At 40.6% G+C, this 20,851-nt stretch overlaps 1 protein-coding gene across 12 annotated transcripts in view; it reads left to right on the top strand.

Moving 5' to 3' along the window:
* LOC124112986 (roundabout homolog 2-like) overlaps positions 1-20,851 on the top strand; it is a 519,019-nt gene that overhangs the window by 339,278 nt on the left and 158,890 nt on the right. Inside the window, exon 1 of one of the 12 annotated variants that reach the window (XM_046473197.2) lies at positions 15,029-15,155. The exons of the other annotated variants lie outside the window; for them this stretch is intronic. The gene's annotated coding sequence lies outside the window, so the exon portion shown is untranslated. Of the gene's footprint in view, positions 1-15,028; positions 15,156-20,851 lie in introns of those variants that run through there. 12 annotated transcript variants of the gene reach the window in all.

The raw sequence follows: 20,851 nt of genomic DNA, 5'->3' as shown, positions 1-20,851 counted from the left end.
TATATTCTAACCAAAAGAGTTTGGATTTTGAGATTTATCCTGTTTATGGTAATTGCAAGTGAAACTGGGCTGAGTTAGGTTTTTTCTTTGTCTTGCACAGTGAGATTTTGCGTTATTCTTTTACTTCAGGAATTTGTGAGGGAATATGGCTGGATTTACAGTACCACACACACACATGTGCGCACGCACACAAGCACACACGCACGCCCAAATAGGTGTGGGAGAGTGAGTGAGTGAGTGAGTGAGAGTGTGTGCATGTGAATTGTGAATTGCATTCGGTGTTGGGTCATGTTGGCCTGGATTGGGTTGTGTGTGATTGTTTTGGATTGTGATGGATTGTGATGGATGGTGCTGTCTTGTTTAGTCTGAAGAATGTCCAGTTTGGAAAGCTTGTATATGAATATGAAAATGAATATATGACAGCTATATCATGTCAAGAGTAGAACTCCTATCAAACAATTGCAATACCCCTTGGCTATCAAACACTACATAGGCAGTAGCTTGGTGCCGGCAGGGTGGACATCAAACAACTGCAATACCCCTTGGCTATCAAACACTTCATAGGCAGTAGCTTGGTGCTGGCAGGGTGGACATCAAACAACTGCAATACCCCTTGGCTATCAAACACTACATAGGCAGTAGCTTGGTGCCGGCAGGGTGGACTTCAAACAACTGCAATACCCCTTGGCTATCAAACACTACATAGGCAGTAGCTTGGTGCTGGCAGGGTGGACATCAAACAACTGCAATACCCCGTGGCTATCAAACACTACATAGGCAGTAGCTTGGTGCTGGCAGGGTGGACATCAAACAACTGCAATACCCCTTGGCTATCAAACACTACATAGGCAGTAGCTGGTGCCGGCAGGGTGGACATCAAACAACTGCAATACCCCTTGGCTATCAAACACTACATAGGCAGTAGCATGGTGCTGCTGGCAGGGTGGACATCAAACAACTGCAATACCCCTTGGCTATCAAACACTACATAGGCAGTAGCATGGTGCTGCTTGCAGGGTGGACATCAAACAACTGCAATACCCCATGGCTATCAAACACTACATAGGCAGTAGCTTGGTGCTGGCAGGGTGGACATCAAACAACTGCAATACCCCTTGGCTATCAAACACTACATAGGCAGTAGCTTGGTGCCGGCAGGGTGGACATCAAACAACTGCAATACCCCTTGGCTATCAAACGCTACATAGGCAGTAGCTTGGTGCTGGCAGGGTGGACATCAAACAACTGCAATACCCCTTGGCTATCAAACACTACATAGGCAGTAGCTTGGTGCTGCTGGCAGGGTGGACATCAAACAACTGCAATACCCCTTGGCTATCAAACACTACATAGGCAGTAGCTTGGTGCTGGCAGGGTGGACATCAAACAACTGCAATACCCCTTGGCTATCAAACACTACATAGGCAGTAGCTTGGTGCCGGCAGGGTGGACATCAAACAACTGCAATACCCCGTGGCTATCAAACACTACATAGGCAGTAGCTTGGTGCTGGCAGGGTGGACATCAAACAACTGCAATACCCCTTGGCTATCAAACACTACATAGGCAGTAGCTTGGTGCTGGCAGGGTGGACATCAAACAACTGCAATACCCCTTGGCTATCAAACACTACATAGGCAGTAGCTTGGTGCTGCTGGCAGGGTGGACATCAAACAACTGCAATACCCCTTGGCTATCAAACACTACATAGGCAGTAGCTTGGTGCTGGCAGGGTGGACATCAAACAACTGCAATACCCCTTGGCTATCAAACACTACATAGGCAGTAGCTTGGTGCTGCTGGCAGGGTGGACATCAAACAACTGCAATACCCCTTGGCTATCAAACACTACATAGGCAGTAGCATGGTGCTGCTGGCAGGGTGGACATCAAACAACTGCAATACCCCTTGGCTATCAAACACTACATAGGCAGTAGCATGGTGCCGGCAGGGTGGACATCAAACAACTGCAATACCCCTTGGCTATCAAACACTACATAGGCAGTAGCTTGGTGCTGGCAGGGTGGACATCAAACAACTGCAATACCCCTTGGCTATCAAACACTACATAGGCAGTAGCTTGGTGCTGGCAGGGTGGACATCAATCCATGTTTAATATCTCAGTTTGAGTAAATCAGATCACTGTACTCTTATTGGAAATTGACTCATTTTCCTCCTGTGTGGGGGAAATTTTGATCAATATGTCTGTTCAATGGTAATTATTTATTTTTGAAAAGATTTTGAAAATAATTCTTTTTCGATATTCTTAAAGAATCTTTGCACATATTTCCAATGTGAAGTGACATGAGTCTATTTCTATTCTTTTTTTAAATTCTTTTTTAAATTTTCATGAAATCCAGATGGACTTGGACTGAGCTGCTGTTGGGGGCTATTTCTGTAGAACTTGAGACTCTATTGTCTCCATAGAAACTTGCTCACATATCAACATAGTGTTAAAGTAGTGCCCCTTGCTGATTAAGGAATTTAATTTTTTTTTAATCATATCCATGGAAACAGACTTCAAATCAATGGAAGGTTGAAACTGTTTCCGGAACTAATCACAAACCATTGGTGAGGGGAAGGAGGGTATATATTGAATATTACATTGTTAAGGGCAGATTTATTTGCAGGTTTCACAGATTTCCTGCTCAATATACTATGTAGCGGGATAAGAAATATAAAAAAAATGTTGAGTTAAGGTTTGTTTAAAACACTTATTTTTTTAACATTTTTTCCCAGGGCAGAATGATATATGTTCAAGTTCGTGATTGGGTCGATAAGAAAACATTTAAAAAAAAATTGAGCTGGACAGTAATTTAGGGTCAACAGGAGATGAGAGTTGCACAACAAAATACAGATAGCATAGCACATATGCAAATGAAGTCTTTTAAAGAATTTCATGACTGATGCTATGAACGTCAAACGGTTATGCATTCCCGCTCCGTTTCGCAGCAGTGATGGAGTAGACGGCTTATCTTCGTAGTAGTCCAGCGTTATCATCATGCCACTAAATATTATTTTGCAATACTTTTCAAGACATCAACCTTGGCAGCTCAGGGTCCTTTAAATACACATTATCTGGCCAATTTTCTGCAAACATTGATTGAGCGATCTTTTGGTCATCAGTGGGTCTGCTCGTGACTGGCTCAATCTCAGGCTGTAAAACACGATGGGCCGAAAGCTTCCATATTTCCTCATATTCAGAAGAGGAATAAATATGAACAGTATGATTAGTCATCAAGTTTTATTTCAGTTTTATTTCAGTTTTATTTTTCCTCTGTCGGCAACATGGCAAGATTTGCCATACTGATTCTGTCTTTAATTTGTTTTGACATAAACCACTGTCAGATGCATTTTCGTAGAAACCAGAGACAAAATCTTGATTTTCAACATTTTGCATATATATTGAGACTTTGTTTGGACTTTACTTGTTTTATTTCTTTATTTTGCTATTAAATATCACTTCAGGATCAAAAGAGGATATGCAAATTATGTGGGTCATGTGACATTATTTGCATACTAACTGGAAATCTGGACGTAAGGTGAAATGTTTGAATATTGAAATTTACGATTTTATGTTCTTAAATGCAACATACACGCCCATCAAAATTCAGTATTTGAATGTTTACCATAGGCTTTCAATTTGTATTGAAATATTTTGACATAAAAGTTTTCGTGAATTCTAATTACAACTCACAGAATTTTTTCTCTCTCGTGAATACAAACTTGAATGTGGTCTACCCACATATCTTGAAGTTCTTCAAAGCTTTCAGTTATTTCAAGGATATTTGGTATGTTGTCAAAAAATCCTGATGTCTGTTTCTGGGCGCCAATTTTGTTGAGACAGGAACTCTGATTCCACCCAATTAGCAACTGGTTGACTGACTGTTATTGTTTTGAACTGCATGTTCCCTGCCACTGATTGTATCATAGATGTTGAGGGAATAATCAGATCATCGATCATAGTTTCTTGTGTATGATCCACACTTTTATAACAAGAAATTGCAGCTGTGTACAGGGGGGTGAACATTATGCAGCGACAATGATCGAGTGTTGATTTTGTTTCCGGAAGTGAAGACATGACCGCTGACATGTCATACTGAAGAGAGACTGTGCTGAAGTAGGCCAGTTCGGCTTGGTGATCGATATGTTGCTTTTTGATTTTTAATCCCTTTTATTAATTCTATTCAAAATTTTATTCAATATTATTTACATTATTTTCAGCAGATTGTGTATGAACTGACCACACCAATCGCACCAACTCACTGTTATTTATAACCCGTGAAGATCCGGGTAAGAATAGGTCTTCAGTAAACCATGCTTGCTGTAAAAGGCAACTATGCTTGTCATAAAAGGTGACTAATGGGATCGGGTGGTCAGACTTGCTGACTTGGTTGATGCATGTCATCATATCACAACTTGGTTAATGCATGTCATCGATCCCAATTGTGTGGATCAGTGCTCATGATATTAATCACTGGATTGTCTGGACCAGACTCAATTATTTACAGACCGCCATCATATAGCTGGAATATTGCTGAGTGCGGCGTTAAACAACAAACCAACCAACCAATTGCGTGGATCGATGCTCATGATGTCAATCACTGGATTGTCTGATCCAGATTTGATTATTTACAGACAACCATCATACAGCTGGAATATTGCTGAGTGCAGCGTTTAGCAACAAACAAACAAACAAACAAACACTGTTATTAATGATCTGTTCAGTGGGCTGAAGCAACACGATGTAGTTTTTGTCTGCACATTATATCACATTGTGGACATACACGAGGGCAACTTTCACCTGAAACTTGGACCCAAGAATTAGATGTTCATCACACAAGAAAATAAGTGATGACAAGAGTGACCATTTTATGTGCTTTCTAATGTACACATCTATCTATATATATGTAGGTTTCTCGTGCTAGTGCTGACCTGGTACATATAATCATTTCCATGAATAATTCTCATAACAGTGAAAAATTTACTTTTAATACTCTTTAGGGTATATTCGTTTGAAGCTATCACATCAAGCCTTTTAGATTTTGTATCAATTGCAGGCATTTGCTTAATCTCAAAAGTTTCTGTGTTTGATAATGTTTTGTTGGGCCTTAAAAAACTTGAAGTACACTTTGTGAACCTTAAGTAACTTCGGCTTGTTATTTTGGGGCAAAATGTCCATATTACAAATCAGTACTTAGTTCTGGGAAGCCCCACTAGAGGGCATCGGTAAGCTGAAAAGAGAGTGAAATGTTAAAACTGTCTCAAACAAGTGCTTCACAACAAAGCCTGAATCTTAGCCCTGTTGTCGTTAATTAAAACCCTCACACAGGGCAAGGCTCCAGTGGCCTAAAGCGAAGAATTAACGAGATTTCGAAAGCTTTAAAACTCCTAGAAAAGGTCACCTCTTTGGGAAATTCTCCCTCAACTTGAAAGAGACATTGCCAAGGTGGCTGAAGGGCCTTCATAGTACGACTTTAACTTGTCTGCGTTGGGAAGGGCAAATTTGGCGGTGTCTCTAACTAGCTTTTATGAACTTCAGACCCCCCACAGGCTTGAGAATTGTCTCCCCTTTGAGGCATTGCGCCAACTAGTGTCGGATATGCCCACAATAAATTTTATCATTAAATGTTCGTTGACAAAATCTTCCCTAATTAGGCCCTGTAATGATAAGGAAATTTGCCACTGATGGCCTAACGACTAATATCACAGTCTGTGAATTTGTGCGGTTTAGAAAAAACTTGCTTGCAGCGTGGTCATAGACAGGTCACATGACTTAGGGGAAAGTATAAACCGCCATTACGCTATAATGAAGTCCTTGTGTCAGCTGAAGCAGCAGATGGCTTGCCTTACAGATGTTGATACAGATATTTTGGGAGAGTTTGGCGTAAACATTACACTTGTCTGCAGTGGATGGTCTTAACAAATACAAGATCCCAATGCTTTAGCATTCATAACTCCTTAAAATCCCTTGCTTTCCTGTCGATGTTTATGTTTGCATATTCGGTATGCATGTTTTTTTGTTGGGCAAATGTTATTTGTGTTGAATGCATATGCCTAGTAAATACATTAAATATGTATTTCTGGATAAGTTGTAAAAAATTGTGTTTGTGTATTTTTGTAGGTTTAGAAATTTTGACTTCATGTCCTAAGAATTGTCAGTTGACAAAATTACAAGTTTTCAGGATGGTTTTAAACATTTTCATTAAAAGATTTGTGAAAGAACTGTGTCAATCATCTGATTTATCATGTCAAGATTGTTTCAAGATGTAATAATGAAATAAGGATGTGCATGACAGTGTTTTGTGTTGGTATTGTATTGGTACTGTATTGGTATTGAAGTGGATTTGTTCCTTCATCAATATGAACACCAAAGGGATGTAACTCCTACCAGCTTCCAAACTTGTCCACCACATGAAATAAATTGCCACCTCTAATGTCAAGTGAAGGGTTTTCAAATGTTGTTACGGGTTCTTGTGAAATTGAATTCCCTTGCATGCATTACAGGTTGGTGGTAGTGTGGATCGTTGATCAGCATTAATTATAACAGGATTATTGTTTAAATTATGGCATTACGATCTGCCATTGTCAGGAAAATGGTGGATTGGGACAATAGGGTGTTTGAGGGCACTGGCTTCTTCAGGCTTCAAGACCATTGTTGCTTGTTTGCATTGAGGTCACGGATAATAATGTTTGCCAGGGATTTGTCATTTTTGTATAATTTGACAAAACACTGTATGCATATTCACAACTTGTTTCGGTGAATATTTGATTAGATTTGGATAAAATAGGCTTATGATAATTTATGTAACTTCAATTACCTAAAACATAATTAAATTGGAGAAATTTAATAATTCCTCATTGGAAGTAACCATATGATTTGCGGGGGGAGGGGATTGAGGAGATGAGCATTGTTTTTTTTAAAATGTTTTGGAGCTCATTTGTTTTTTCCAACATAAAATAGGTGCTCGATTATTTTCATCTCTTGATATTACAGTACACGTTGTCTGCAAGAAAAGGGCACATTATTTTGTTTGCCTACAATGTGAGGCATATGTGTTTTCAGTCTAACCAGGATTAATTCATTTATAAGAACATTCTTCCCCCTTGAAAATCACATGGTCAGCTCCACATGTGTATTTCTGATTTCTTAGAAATTATGTTCCTCCTATGTCTTCATTAGTAGTTTCATTAGTATCATTCAATTTGAAGAAAAAACAAGTACGCTTGTAAGTACATTTATTCCTGCAAGTTATGACGGAGTGTGTTGTGTCCTGACTTAAGCAAACTACTAATTACAGAGCCGTGGTGTGTCGAGCGTCCAGTTGTTAAAATTAAAGGACCAGGGTATGTTTCAGTCACACCCCCTGGCCCTAGTTGAGTGGAGGGCTCCTAGAATGATAGATGTACTGTAAACCTGGGACAAGCCCTTCAGTGAGCTGGTCATCTAATCAGTCTTCAAGCAGCCCCCAGATTTTAGACAAAGATCACAAAAAGTCATTTCCGAGATCATCAATACCATGATATGACTCATGTTTAGAGGAGGAAGTCCAACACAAAATGGCAAACATTGAATCGTGAAGGCTGTCAGTTAGGCTAGTCCGATTGGATGGACTGTACGTGGACAGCGACCATGCCAAGTCATTAGTGCAACCATTTTGATGTATTAGCTCCCTTTAATAATGCACTTTTGGAAAAGAATGTTCATTTTCAAATCTCAGGTTTCGATTGCGAGTCTTAGGCTAATAAGCATTGTCAATAGGAGAGTCTTTACTATGCTAATTTGCTACGCGTCATAACAATTGATTTGGAGAATGGTCTTGGAAGAAAAATGCAAGGAAAATGTCTCTGATTTTGTCGGTAATGTTACGCAAACACGCTGCATTGCTCCGACGTGTGTTTAATCAAAATTATCGTGGCCTGACAAAATGGCTGAAGAAGGATCATGCTACAAGGATATTGTTGGAGAATTGAAGATAATAGGATAATTGAGCCCATCGTTAGGGGTCTTGCTGTTGCCCTGGACAAGGTGGACGCGTGATGAGGTTTGGGCTCATATGACGGGATGAGGGAGAGAGCTTTGGAACAGGAGCGTCTGTACACAGAGGATGTGTAAGGGGGGGGACCACCACGGGGCGGGGGACTGAGTGCGAGCAATGTGATATTGTGTGAGGTAGGTAGGTGTGGGTGGACGACAGGGTGAGATATGTGATATAGGATGTGAGGTGGCATGGATAGATTTAGGTGAGATATGTGATATTGGGTGTGAGGTAGATAGATATGGGTGAGATATATGACATCGGATGTGAGGTAGCTAGATTTGGGTGAGATATATGATATTGGGTGTGAGGTAGATAGATATGGGTGAGATATATGATATTGGGTGTGAGGTAGATAGATTCGGGTGAGATATGTTATATTGGATGTGAGGTGGCATGGATAGATTTGGGTGAGATATTTGATATTGGGTGTGAGGTAGATAGATATGGGTGAGATATATGACATCGGATGTGAGGTAGATAGATTTGGGTGAGATATATGATATTGGGTGTGAGGTAGATAGATATGGGTGAGATATATGATATCGGATGTGAGGTAGATAGATTTGGGTGAGGTATATGACATCGGATGTGAGGTAGATAGGTGTGGATGAGATATTTGATATCTTATGTGAGGTAGATAGATTTGGGTGAGATATATGATATCGGATGCGAGGTAGATAGATTTGGGTGAGATATGTGATATTGAGTGTGAGGTGGATAGATTTGGGTGAGATATGTGATATTGGATGTGAGGTACATAGGTGTTGATGAGATATATGACATCGGATGTGAGGTGGGTGGGGTGTGAGATAGATTGGTTGGGGGTAGGGTGGTGGTCAGAGAGAAACGTGGTATAGGGTGAGTTAGGCGGAGAGAGTATATGATAGGGTATGAGATGGAAGGGGTGGGGGAAAGATTGGGTAAAAGGCATACTACAGGGTGAGATAGATGGGTATGTAGGTGAGATATGATTTAGGGTGAAATAGATAAGGTGTTGTAGAGTGAAAATAGCACAGGATTACTCAATATTAATGTATTGGGTACAGGAGGCTGAGAGTGTGAGAGGAACTAATGTAGTGTGACTTGAGCATCTAATATTAGAACAGGACACCCCTTTAGGATTCACAGTCAATTCAACAAATCTTAACACAACTGATCTGAGCCACACTGATTCAGACATCTTTGATTTCTTCAAGTGCAAATTCCAAAGTTGTTCAGCAATGCAAGGGAAGCAACTCTTGGAAGCTTAGACCTAAATCTCCCATTATTCCAGGAATATCCATTTGAGGCGCCCAGAACTGATAACAGTAAAACTGATTTATACGTCTCAAGTCCTGCTACAATGGCATATACCTCCCACATAGAGGGTTTATCGGGACTTTTATAGGATCTAAGGGGAAGCATGGTTTATGTGGGGGATTCCTGGCCGGGTGAGATGTCTGCGGTGAGGAATCATGTGAAACTGGAACCAACTACAGTACCAACACCTCAGCTGCATCGCCTGCATCTCCCTCACTCGGATCACTGGATGTGGAATGGAATCAAGAGGAAAGTGGCCATCACTGTTTGAGTTGACAGGAGTGGGAAGGAATAAGTCGTATTGTGTGAGTAAAAGGAAGTGTTGCTACGTGAATATGAGAGCTTGAAGTAACTTATGCAGTTAGGGAACTGGTGCAGCAGAGATGGCATGAATGAGTGAGTGAAGGAATGAGTGAAGGAATGAGTTAGTAAAGGAGTGAGTTAGTAAAGGAGTGAGTGAAGGAATGAGTGAAGGAGAGAGTGAGTGAAGGAATGAATCAAAGAGATAGAGAGAAGAGATAGAGAAGGGAATGAGTGAAGGGGTGTGAAGGAGTGAGTGAGAGAACGAGAGTGACTGAAGGAATGGGTGAAGGAGAGATAGAGAGAAGAAAATGAGTGAAGGGGTGTGAAGGAGTGAGTGAATGAATGAATCAAGGAGAGATAGAGAGAAGAGATAGAGAAGAGAATGAGTGAAGGGGTGTGAAGGAGTGAGTGAATGAATGAATCAAGGAGAGATAGAGAGAAGAGATAGAGAAGAGAATGAGTGAAGGGGTGTGAAGGAGTGAGTGAATGAATGAATCAAGGAGAGATAGAGAGAAGAGATAGAGAGAAGAGAATGAGTGAAGGAATGAGTGAGTGAAGGAGTGAGTGACTGAAGGAATGAATCAAGGAGAGATAGAGAGAAGAGAATGAGTGAGGGAGTGTGAAGGAATGAGTGAGTGAAGAGAGAGTGAGTGAATGAATCAAGGAGAGATAGAGAGAAGAGAATGAGTGAGGGAGTGTGAAGGAATGAGTGAGTGAAGGAGAGAGTGACTGAAGGAATGAGTGAAGGAGAGAGTGAGTGAAGGAATGAATCAAGGAGAGATAGAGTGAATGAGTGAGAGTGAAGGAATGAATCAAGGAGATATAGAGAGAGAAGAGAATGAGTGAGGGAGTGTGAAGGAATGAGTGAGTGAAGGAGAGACTGACTGAAGGAATGAGTGAAGGAGAGAGTGAGTGAAGGAATGAATCAAGGAGAGATAGAGAGAAGAGAATGAGTGAAGGAGTGAGTGAGTTAAGGAGAGTGACTGACTGAAGGAATGAGTGAGTGAAGGAATGAGCGAAGGAAGGAGTGAAGGAAGAATGAGTGAAGGAGAGAGTGACTGAAGGAATGAGTGAGTGAAGGAATGAGCAAAGGAAGGAGTGAAGGAAGGAATGAGTGAAGGAGAGAGTGACTGACTGAAGGAATGAGTGAGTGAAGGAAGGAGTGAAGGAATGAGTGAAGGAAGGAATGAGTGAAGGAGAGAGTGAGTGAAGGAATGAGTGAGTGAAGGAATGAGCACAGGAAGGAGTGAAGGAAGGAATGAGTGAAGGAGAGAGTGACTGACTGAATAAATTAGTGAGTGAAGGAAGGAGTGAAAGAAGGAGTGAAGGAAGGAGGGAAGATGTGAGGAGTGAAGGAGTGTCTAAGCAATGGCAATGGTGAGAGTAAAGGACATAATGAATATACTTGATGAAGGGAAGATGATAATGAAGGCAGTTAGCAAAGGAGTGAGTGAAGAAGGAAGTAGAAAAGGAGTGCATGAGTGAATGAGAGAGAGAGAAGGGAAGAATGCGTATGATGCATGTAAGTTCCCTCTCCCACACACTCTCCCACAATCTTGGGGCAGCCTCAACAAGCCCCATCCGCTTCCCATAAGAACTTGGCAAAAATTTCTTTCGCAAATAGTTCACAAGAGCAGGTGTGTCTGGCCGCTCCAGTGTGAAGCATTGACAGGCGATGCGATGGGGCACCTGTTCATTGTAGGTCTATGTACATACATGCACTGCCGATATCATCCATAGCCAATATAGGATACCTGTCAACAGCCTTGCCGCCAATCAGAGTGACTATCCGCTTGGATAAACAACCTTTCTATACATCTGCTGTCAAACAGAGCACGACTATCTTCTTGATGGCAAAATGAAATGGAACAATAATTTTATAGCTGTTTTCTTTGATGCTAGGCGATGTCCGCATCGTAAAAACTCCAGTTTTACGAGGGGATCATCCCGGCCCATTGAGTTGACATTCTTTGTAAATGCAAATCGGTTTGTTGATTTTGTATATGTCGAATGAACGATTTACTGCATAATGTATGAGATGACGTTAATAATTAACTGGCTATATACTGTCTTTGATAATCAGGTGAAGCCCAATTGAAAAATGGGTTGTTAGTGTTGGTTGTTAGTTGTTAGTTGTAAAATATAATGTATTATTTAGTGAATGCAGAACTTTATGTAATTGTTGAGCTAAGGTCCTTCACGACACAAGGGAGTTATTGTTCTTCAGAGGGGTTTTATCTGCATGGATTAACAATCATTGCAAAATGTATTCCTGGGCCCACTTGCACCAAGTGTTCTAATCACTAAGGTGAATATAACTCCCATACTTTAACATGGGCTTACAATAGTCGAAGTGCTAAGATGATCATAACTCCCATACTTTAACATAGACTGACAACAGTCGAAGTGCTAAGATCACTTCGTGCAAGTGGGCCCTTCAAGAGAAGATGTAAACAAAATAATCATTTTTGAAATATTTGTTTGATGTGTGAACTTGATATACCATCCATTACAAATAGTAAACTTACATTCAATAACTTTGTTATTCTAACACAAATTGTAAAAAATCTTTGTAATAGAGTGTGATGTTTTTTCTGTTGAAAATATTTAAACAGACAGGGTTACACTGCCTATCATGCTATTTTCCCATCAAAACTGACATTTCAATTGCAGTTTGGTCATGGCTTTGAATATTTGGGAAAGGAAGACCTCTTCACATATCATACACAATCAAAATGACATGCTCGTGTTGAGCTGGGTACAAAATTGTTGTCAGTTGAATTCCCGGTCTCCAGTGGCTGTGTCTTTGGCTGTCTACCTGGATGGTTACTGAAAGAGGGGTTGCCCTGTTGGTGTGGAATTGCTCAATCAGTGGGTCTATCCTCTGGTATTATCCTGGGCAAGAGCCGACCTAACCAATAGCCTTTGTCCCGACAGTGATTTGTTTTACACGGTGTAGTGCAATCTGCCGCAATGCTAGTGTCCCAGCTCGATCAACGGCAAATTAGGAGTCTTTCAGTGACATTGAAGACTCGGTGAAGGAACAGTGCCCTCGCACTGGAGATAATCCTAGATTATCAGGCGGTGATTAATTGAGATCGGGGAGACACCTTGATGGTGGGTGCAGGTTGGTGGTAGTGGTTACGTGTTGTCTCGTCTCATGTGTCTCGCGGGGTAAGGGCTGTGGGTCACCGGGTCTCATGTTAATGCTGTGTTTGCTGGGCGCAGACAGAAAGTACTTGACCTCAGTCAAAAAGTCGAAACTTTGAACGCAGGTTTTTTTTAAGATGGGTTAGTCTTGTGTCAAGTGCATTTTTTCCATTTTCCTTTTTTACTGGACAGTCAATCTTCTCTTGTGATAGTAACCTTGTTATGTCTCTGTCATTGATTGGGTTTCTCAAGTAAAGGTTAGACAATTATTTTTTCTTTGACTGAATATTGATTGAAGTAAAAGATTAAACAGAGATTAAAATCAGGCCTTTTTTCTCTTATTCACTCCTCTCTGCTGTTTGTCTCCCATAACTGATCAGGAGCTGCTGAAATATGGCTGTTGGTGTGATTAGTTTTCTGAATGGGGTGACTGTGCACTCACTCACTCACTCACTCACTCACTCACTCACCCACCCACCCACCCACCCACTCACTCACTCACTCACTCACTCACTCACTCACTCACTCACTCACTCACTCACTCACTCACTCACTCACTCACTCACTCACCCACCCACCCAGCCACCCACCCACCCACCCACTCACTCACTCACTCACTCACCCATACCCCCACTCACCATGTTCAACTTTTCACTTCTCGGATATGATTTTCCTGTATTATCTCTTTATACTTCCTTCCTCATACTTCATTCCATCTCTCATGCTTTATCATCATCTTCTTTTCTCTCGCTCATGGAAAACAACACATAAAAATAAAATGAAATAAAGCCATGTCGGGTATCAGTAGAAAAGGTTTTTCAGTATAGCGTATCATATTTATGTTGCTACTGTTCAACTTTAATTTTGTGTTTATCTCTGAAGCAATGTACATCTGTAAGTGGGTGAAATATGTCTCAATCAGCTGATGACATGTGGGTCAGGTGTTATCCGTGTTGGCGCATCATTTGTTGTTAGTTGCGTAGCAGCACCCGATTAGATAATGAAGAGGTCCCCAGAGGTCACATGACTAATAAGCAAGTGCTGGGAAGACCCGACTTGCAGTTGTGTTGCTATTTACTTGACTTAATTGGGACATCGCTCATTACCGTGAGGTTGATAACAAGCCTTGGACCCGTACTTCCATGTAGACTTGGCCCTTCATTAACATTGCGGTATTAGATTCAGGGAGTCGGGTCAAGGAATGTCTTTCACTGGCGTAACCGCTGTCTTTAATGTATTACCACAGTTCCAATTAGTGTTTCATTTTTTGTATGAAGTGAAAAATGGAAGAAAATTAAGTCTGTAGAATTTGTGTAAGCATGAACATGTGCCACGTTTAGCAAGAACATTCAATTAGTTATACTTAGACTTTTCTTCAGAGACATTTTAATATTCACCGGAACAATATTTGAATACACCTTTCCTGACATGGCAACCAATGGTCTTGATAGAACGCCCCACTTTATGAACAATGTTCATGATGTTCCTGTGGGGTTGCAGAAAGTTGGGCTTTATAAGGACTTTGTATACTTGGAAGTTGGAGTCAAGAAAGTAGTATTTCTTATTGGGAGGCAGTATTCCTTTGAGTGCATCATGGCAAGTTGTATGGAACATATCACCTAGAGTTGCTGTTCTTCATTTTCTGTCAGGGGTGGTCGGGTAGCTTAGTGGTGAAAGCGTTCGCTCGTCACGCCGAAGATCCGGGTTCGATTCCCCACATGGGTACAATGTGTGAAGCCCATTTGTGGTTTCCCCCGCCGTGATATTGTTGGAATATTGCTAAAAGCGGCGTAAAACTTCACTCACACACTCATTTTCTGTTAAAGCAACTCTTAAAAATAACGACCTTGGTATTGCATGTCGCTATATTAGTGCAATAATCTTGAATGTTAGGCCCTGTTTCACCTCACCTCACCTCACCTCACCTCACCTCACCTCACTTCTGAGACTAGAAATATTTGCAGCATATTATCAGCGATCAACAGTTTATCACATCAATATCGTTAAAACAACAAATCCATGTTTTTCATAGCAAGTCAAACAAGAAATTCAACTGAAAACAAGAATGCCAAACAAAATAAAGATAAAAATGTTTGATTGGCAATGCTAAAGCTTTCAATAAATTCTTATTAGAATTTATTAGGTGTATCTAATTCCGCTCTGCTATTGGTTTTGGAGATTTATAAGAGCCCTCTGACAGACAGCCAAGCGTTATTGTGTTGCTAAGTTGTATGGATAACACCATCAGCTGATAACACTAAAATACAAGTCATAGCAGACGGACACCAGCATATAAACAATGGATGGCTGGTTACAGAGAGTGGTTGACAGCCACGATTGAAGCCACATGGGAAAGATCAGGTAGGGGTTTGAATGAAACCTTGGACATATTTTTGAAATATTTTTTTTGTAGATAACAAATCATTCTGTGTAACTGTTTTCCTTTTTTCACATTTGTAAAATTTCTTCTTCTTATTATTGTTTTCAGTATTTCCATTTAAGCATAAATAAATTTTGAGTATGTGACATAATGCTTTTAAAAATTTCTTATGTTGTTTGAGGGGTAGTGGGGTAGCCTAGTGGTTAAGGCATTAGCTTGTCATGTTGAAGGCCTGTGTTTGATACCACACATGGGTATAATGTGTGAAACGTGTGTCTGGTGTCCCCTTTCTCTAATACTGCTGGAAGAGGTGTAAGACCACATTCACACGCACACTCTTTTCTTTGCAAATAATTTATCAATTTACAGCAAAGGTAGATTTTTCATAATTTTCTTTCAACAAAGGCACGTTCTGCTTGATATCAATTTTGACTTTTTTTCAATAATAAGTCTGACAACTTATTTTGAGGATTTTTAATGAAGTTTATTCATCATGAAGCCATACAATACAATTCACTAAGATGGATCATATCACTACGGCTTGACGTCAGACGTGGCTAAAATTGCCCAGCTTGTAATTGACTTTCAAATATATTCTAAACGTGGGAATATTTCGAGGTTCAAGAAAAATGGACTGTCACAATTAGTGACAGCGTGGTGGAATTACCTCTGCTGTTTAACTTTCAAATGTTCCAAGAAAAGATGCTAAAACAGCATTAAGCAGTTTGTTAAAAATCTGCTACATGGCTATATTTGTACACAGCCGTGTGCTGTTGGTGGCGCTGATGGGGAAGGCATTGGTACAAGCAGGTAATGCTGTTGTTATTCAAGGTACGCCTGTGTAAAACAGGTCTCCACAGTCAGACCATTAATCAGTTCGGCTTGTTCACAGTTCGCGATGGCCATGTGATTACTGCAGTCCCAGACTACGAAATATGATTGTATTAATGTACGGCTGATAAATGTCTATTTATACACCTTGTTGACAGAAAACAGCTGACGTGTCTAAAAAAAATAAAAAAATGTATTGTAGTTGAATGGGTATGTCACTGATCAATCAACAGGCGAAAGAGGCTGATATCGATATCAAAGTCCTTGCCATGATGGTCAGTGATATCAGTGCAGATAGGATCTAATTAGTAACAGAGGACTTCATTGTTAATAGTTTAGGTAGAGTGAGCGAATGAGTGATTTTGTTCGTCTTGCCTAATGGAGGAGGCCACCTCATAGGTAAAGCGTCTGCTCATCACACCGATAGCCTGGGTTTGATTCCACACATGGGTACAATGTGTGAAGCCTATTTCTGGTGTCCCCTACTGAAACATGGCTTGATTATTGTTGAAAGTGATATTTAACCCACTGACACGCTCAAAGTGAGACAATGTATCTGTAATCATTAACTGATAGATTTGTGTACTTAATAAATTTGAACTAGAAGACAAACAAGGTGAGATTGGAGGCACTCGAGACACACCTGCAGGGACTGCCCGATTGCCCGAGCATAGTGCTCCTTTAATGACATGCAGTTCAGCCTGAGATTATAGACTGCTCAACTTCTGACAGGGATGATCAGTGATGTCACATATATTTAAATATACACTTGACATTTATGAGAATCAGTTTTGTATATCATGGAAAGATAGAAATAGCCTTATCAAATATGGAGTAGTATATTTCGGAGAGCATCATTCAATTCACCCTGACTGCAGATGTTGCTAACAGTTTCATGTAGGTGAGAGGGAGTACACAGTAGGTGCCTTTAACAGGCTGAAATGTGGATGCTTTTTGTATTGCTGCGAATGCTAGGATTGTTGCATTTAGAAGCAAGGAGAAAAAAAAAGAAGAAAAAATGATAATATGAACTGATTGAATTGAGTGGCATTCTTTGGCATTGTTACAGGAAATTCTACTATACTTTTCCTGAAGCAAAACCCTTTTGACTGAAACATGTTTTATTCATTTTGTGTCTACTCGGGTTATTTATGAAAAAACAATCAATTTACAACATATCTAGCACATTAGCAGTCAGAACTGATCTACGGAGGATCACCACCGTGCCCATGCTGCTCCATCCTCTATAGAGGCAATGGGCGGGAGCGGATCCATCATGGCCGCCCTTGAGCTGCAGTCAATCTATATCTTTCCAACATTCTTCCGTACCTGTTGACCCTTTGACCCTGACATGCCTCCTGGCTTGTGCCATGTTTTGTTTTGCTGTTTTGATAATGTCCATGGAAAGACCAAATTCTCCTCTGGTTAAGGGTTAGCTTACAGAAGTGTATTATCTGAGGAATCGGTTAGAAACCCCATCAGATTCAGTGGAACGGGGACTATACGTCTAAACGTACGAAAGGAAATCTTGGGCTAAATGTTTCACATGTGCTAGATCCCATTTTTTAGTATGGAATATGAGATGATATATCATGTGTTGTACACGTTCCATTCTGCTCATGTTCTTGAGAGGAGATTCATTTAGGTAGTGGAGGAACACAGTGGCTGTTGGGGTGATTAGCTTTCTGAATGGTGACTGTGCACTCACTCACTCACTCACTCACTCACTCACTCACTCACTCACTCACTCACTCACTCACTCACTCACCCTACCACCCACCTACCCACTCACTCACTCACTCACCCACCCACTCACCCACCCACTCACTCACTTGTTAGTGGACTGGTACCTCCTTGTGTAAGTCACATGGTCAGGGCAGGGGATATGCTGTATGAGCACCTGCTGACTGCGTTGTGACAGTGAAGCTGTTTGATGTCATTCTGTAGGACTGTCACCCAGGTGTCAACACTGATCTGATCTGATCTAGCTAGCGGCGCAGTCCACTCCCACCTGACATAGCACGGCCATAGATGATTATCACAAGACTGAGAAAGTAGATTGTTTACTTCTGGTGCCGATCTACTGAGTCAGCTATCATAACTCTCTACTTACAGTATAACTTTTCACTTGTCATACATTGATCATATGCACTCAAATGTTATTTTCAGCTCCATCGGAAGAATACAACCAATGCTGCTTGTGATGTGCCGAAAGTTTAACCGTCACATTACTCTCTCATCCTACCGAGTACCCGTTCACTCATGTCTGGACATGACAAACTGGTGGTTGATAGCATGAGCAAGAGACACTATTCACACACACTATTCACAGCCACTATTTACACACACTATTCACAGCTACTATTCACCCACACTATTCACAGCTACTATTCACCCACACTAATCTCAACCACTATTCACCTACACTATTCACAGCCACTATTCACACACACTATTCACAGCCACTATTCACACACTATTCACAGCCACTATTCACACATACTATTCACAGCAAATATTCACACAGTATTCATAGCCACAATTCACAGCCACTATTCACCCACACTATTCACAGCCACTGTTCACACACACTATTCACATCCACTATTCACCCACACTAATCACAGCCACTGTTCACACACACTATTCACATCCACTATTCACACACTATTCATAGCCACTATTCAAACAAACTGTTCACAGCCACTATTCACCCACACTATTCACAGCCACTGTTCACACATACTATTCACACACACTATTCACAACCAATATTCACACATACTATTCACAGCCACTATTCACACATTTCTGGTGTCCCTTGCCGTGATATTGCTGGAATATTGCTAAAAGCGGCGTAAAACCATACTCACTCACTCATTCACTCACTATTCACACATTCTATCAAGTGAGAGTCTCATAGCTTGTATGCTTACTTAGGCTTGCTTGACTGTTCTATTCCAAGCATGGTAGCCTCACACATTACTGCAATATTGCTTACAGCAGCATATAAAACCAGTCTCTTGTAGATCTGTTACAGTTTCAAAGTCCCCCATCTGCTCCTGTTAGCCTGTGAAGGGCTGACTAAGGGTCTACAGCACTATGTACATGTTGCTATCCCTCTGTACACAAGTACACAGGGGCCAAGTAGGCTGTTCACCGCGATGAGGGGCAAGATTTATGATCTCATTGTATATGAACATTTAAGGGGTTAAGTGGGGTTGAATCTACTTCAAAGAATGAAGCTGTAGTTATATGTGTTTGTGGGGAAACATGGGACTTTAATCAAATAGATTACCCGTGAAAGGCTTTGGGGAGACGTGTGAACACATGGTGAGTCATGATGGAGGAGTCATGAGTTTGTTTGTTTGTTGTTTAACGCTGCACTCACCAATATTCCAGCTAAATGTCAGCTGTCTGTAAATAATCAAGTATGAACCAGACAATCCAGTGATTGATATTATTAGCATTACTCTACGCAATTGGTTTACAATGACATGCATCAACCAAGTCAGCGAGCCTGACTCCCCGATCCCATTAGTCGCCTCTTACGACAAGCATGGGTATTTGAAGGCCAATTCTATGGTGGATCTTCACGGGCTCTCTAAGTCAGAGGGACAAATGTGATATATTTTGTGAGTAAGGGGTTAATAAGATATTTTTCTGTGACATTAAGTAAAGCAGACAACCACTTGCTTAGGCCTTCTCAGTTAATGTTGTATGGATTTCAATGTTTTTCTCTGCTGATGTTATCACGAGGTATTGTTTCAAGGGAAAGTACTGGTTATCACAGAGCTGCTGAACCAAGAAGTGTTTTGACACGACACCAGGTCTGTTTTAAGCAGATGATAATCAGACACTTGTCTTTATACTTTTGTTCTCCAGTTAGTTATCGACTCTCAAATATTGGCGAGTCCGAAGATTATTTGAAGTGTCATAATAAAGCGGAGAAATGTCCGCCTGGGCTAGATGACGAGGAGATATACTGTTTGTTTTTGTAGGATTCTTGCCGAACTTTTTTTGTAAGTCAGAAATAGTTGTGTGGAGGTGAGAGCAAGGTTACTTCACCGAACATTACTCCTCAACCAGATCTGGAATCTTAATGAATTTTCATGGATGTAATGAAATCATGGTTTCTTTGAACAACTGGAAATTCTAACTGTGTCTGCAATGTGTCATGTTGCAGTAGGAGAATATATAGTAAGGAAATGCATTTTTATATTCCTTCGAAGTTAGTTCCAATGTTGTTTATTCCCTCGGTGTCAGTCATTATTATCTATGTTTAATTCATCATTTCCCTTTTTTAGAAAAAAACAGCCACCTTTCAAAACTACATTGTCGAAAAAATGTTTTACAAAAATGTGTTTATGTCCAAAAGTCAGTCGTTTAGAAATTTGGCATCATTTTGACTTCTCACACAGAAGACAGTACGAGACCACCTTTGCAAAAATGTTATGTATTGAAATTGTGTAAACAAGAAATTAGACATCTTTCAGATGTGTAGATAGTAGTTTTTGTTTTTAATAATATGAAGACATATCCATTTGTCGGCAGTCATGATACTTCCGCCACCAGCATCTCTGATGGATTGGAACTCCAGAGATTTTGAAAATAACCCCATCTTTTAGTCATGTTTGTAGAAAATAGTATTTTATCTATATTTTGAAGGTTCCCTGATTTTATCACATGGTCTACATTTCAAGGAAAAACACAAGTGTCAGGCGCCTGCTTTGGCAATCCACCAAAGAATGCCAACTTGACTTGATGGATTAGAGGAGAGTGGATGAGCTGGCTGTTCCCTACCTCGTACCTTTTTGCGTTCAGGTGTGAAGAACGCTTTTAATGT

Source organism: Haliotis rufescens, unplaced genomic scaffold (assembly GCF_023055435.1).
Source record: "Haliotis rufescens isolate VD_foot unplaced genomic scaffold, xgHalRufe1.0.p SCAF_18, whole genome shotgun sequence".
Taxonomy (NCBI): Eukaryota; Metazoa; Mollusca; class Gastropoda; order Lepetellida; family Haliotidae; genus Haliotis; species Haliotis rufescens.
Note: the sequence above shows the minus strand (reverse complement) of the source record. Positions and strands in the feature narration are given on the sequence as shown.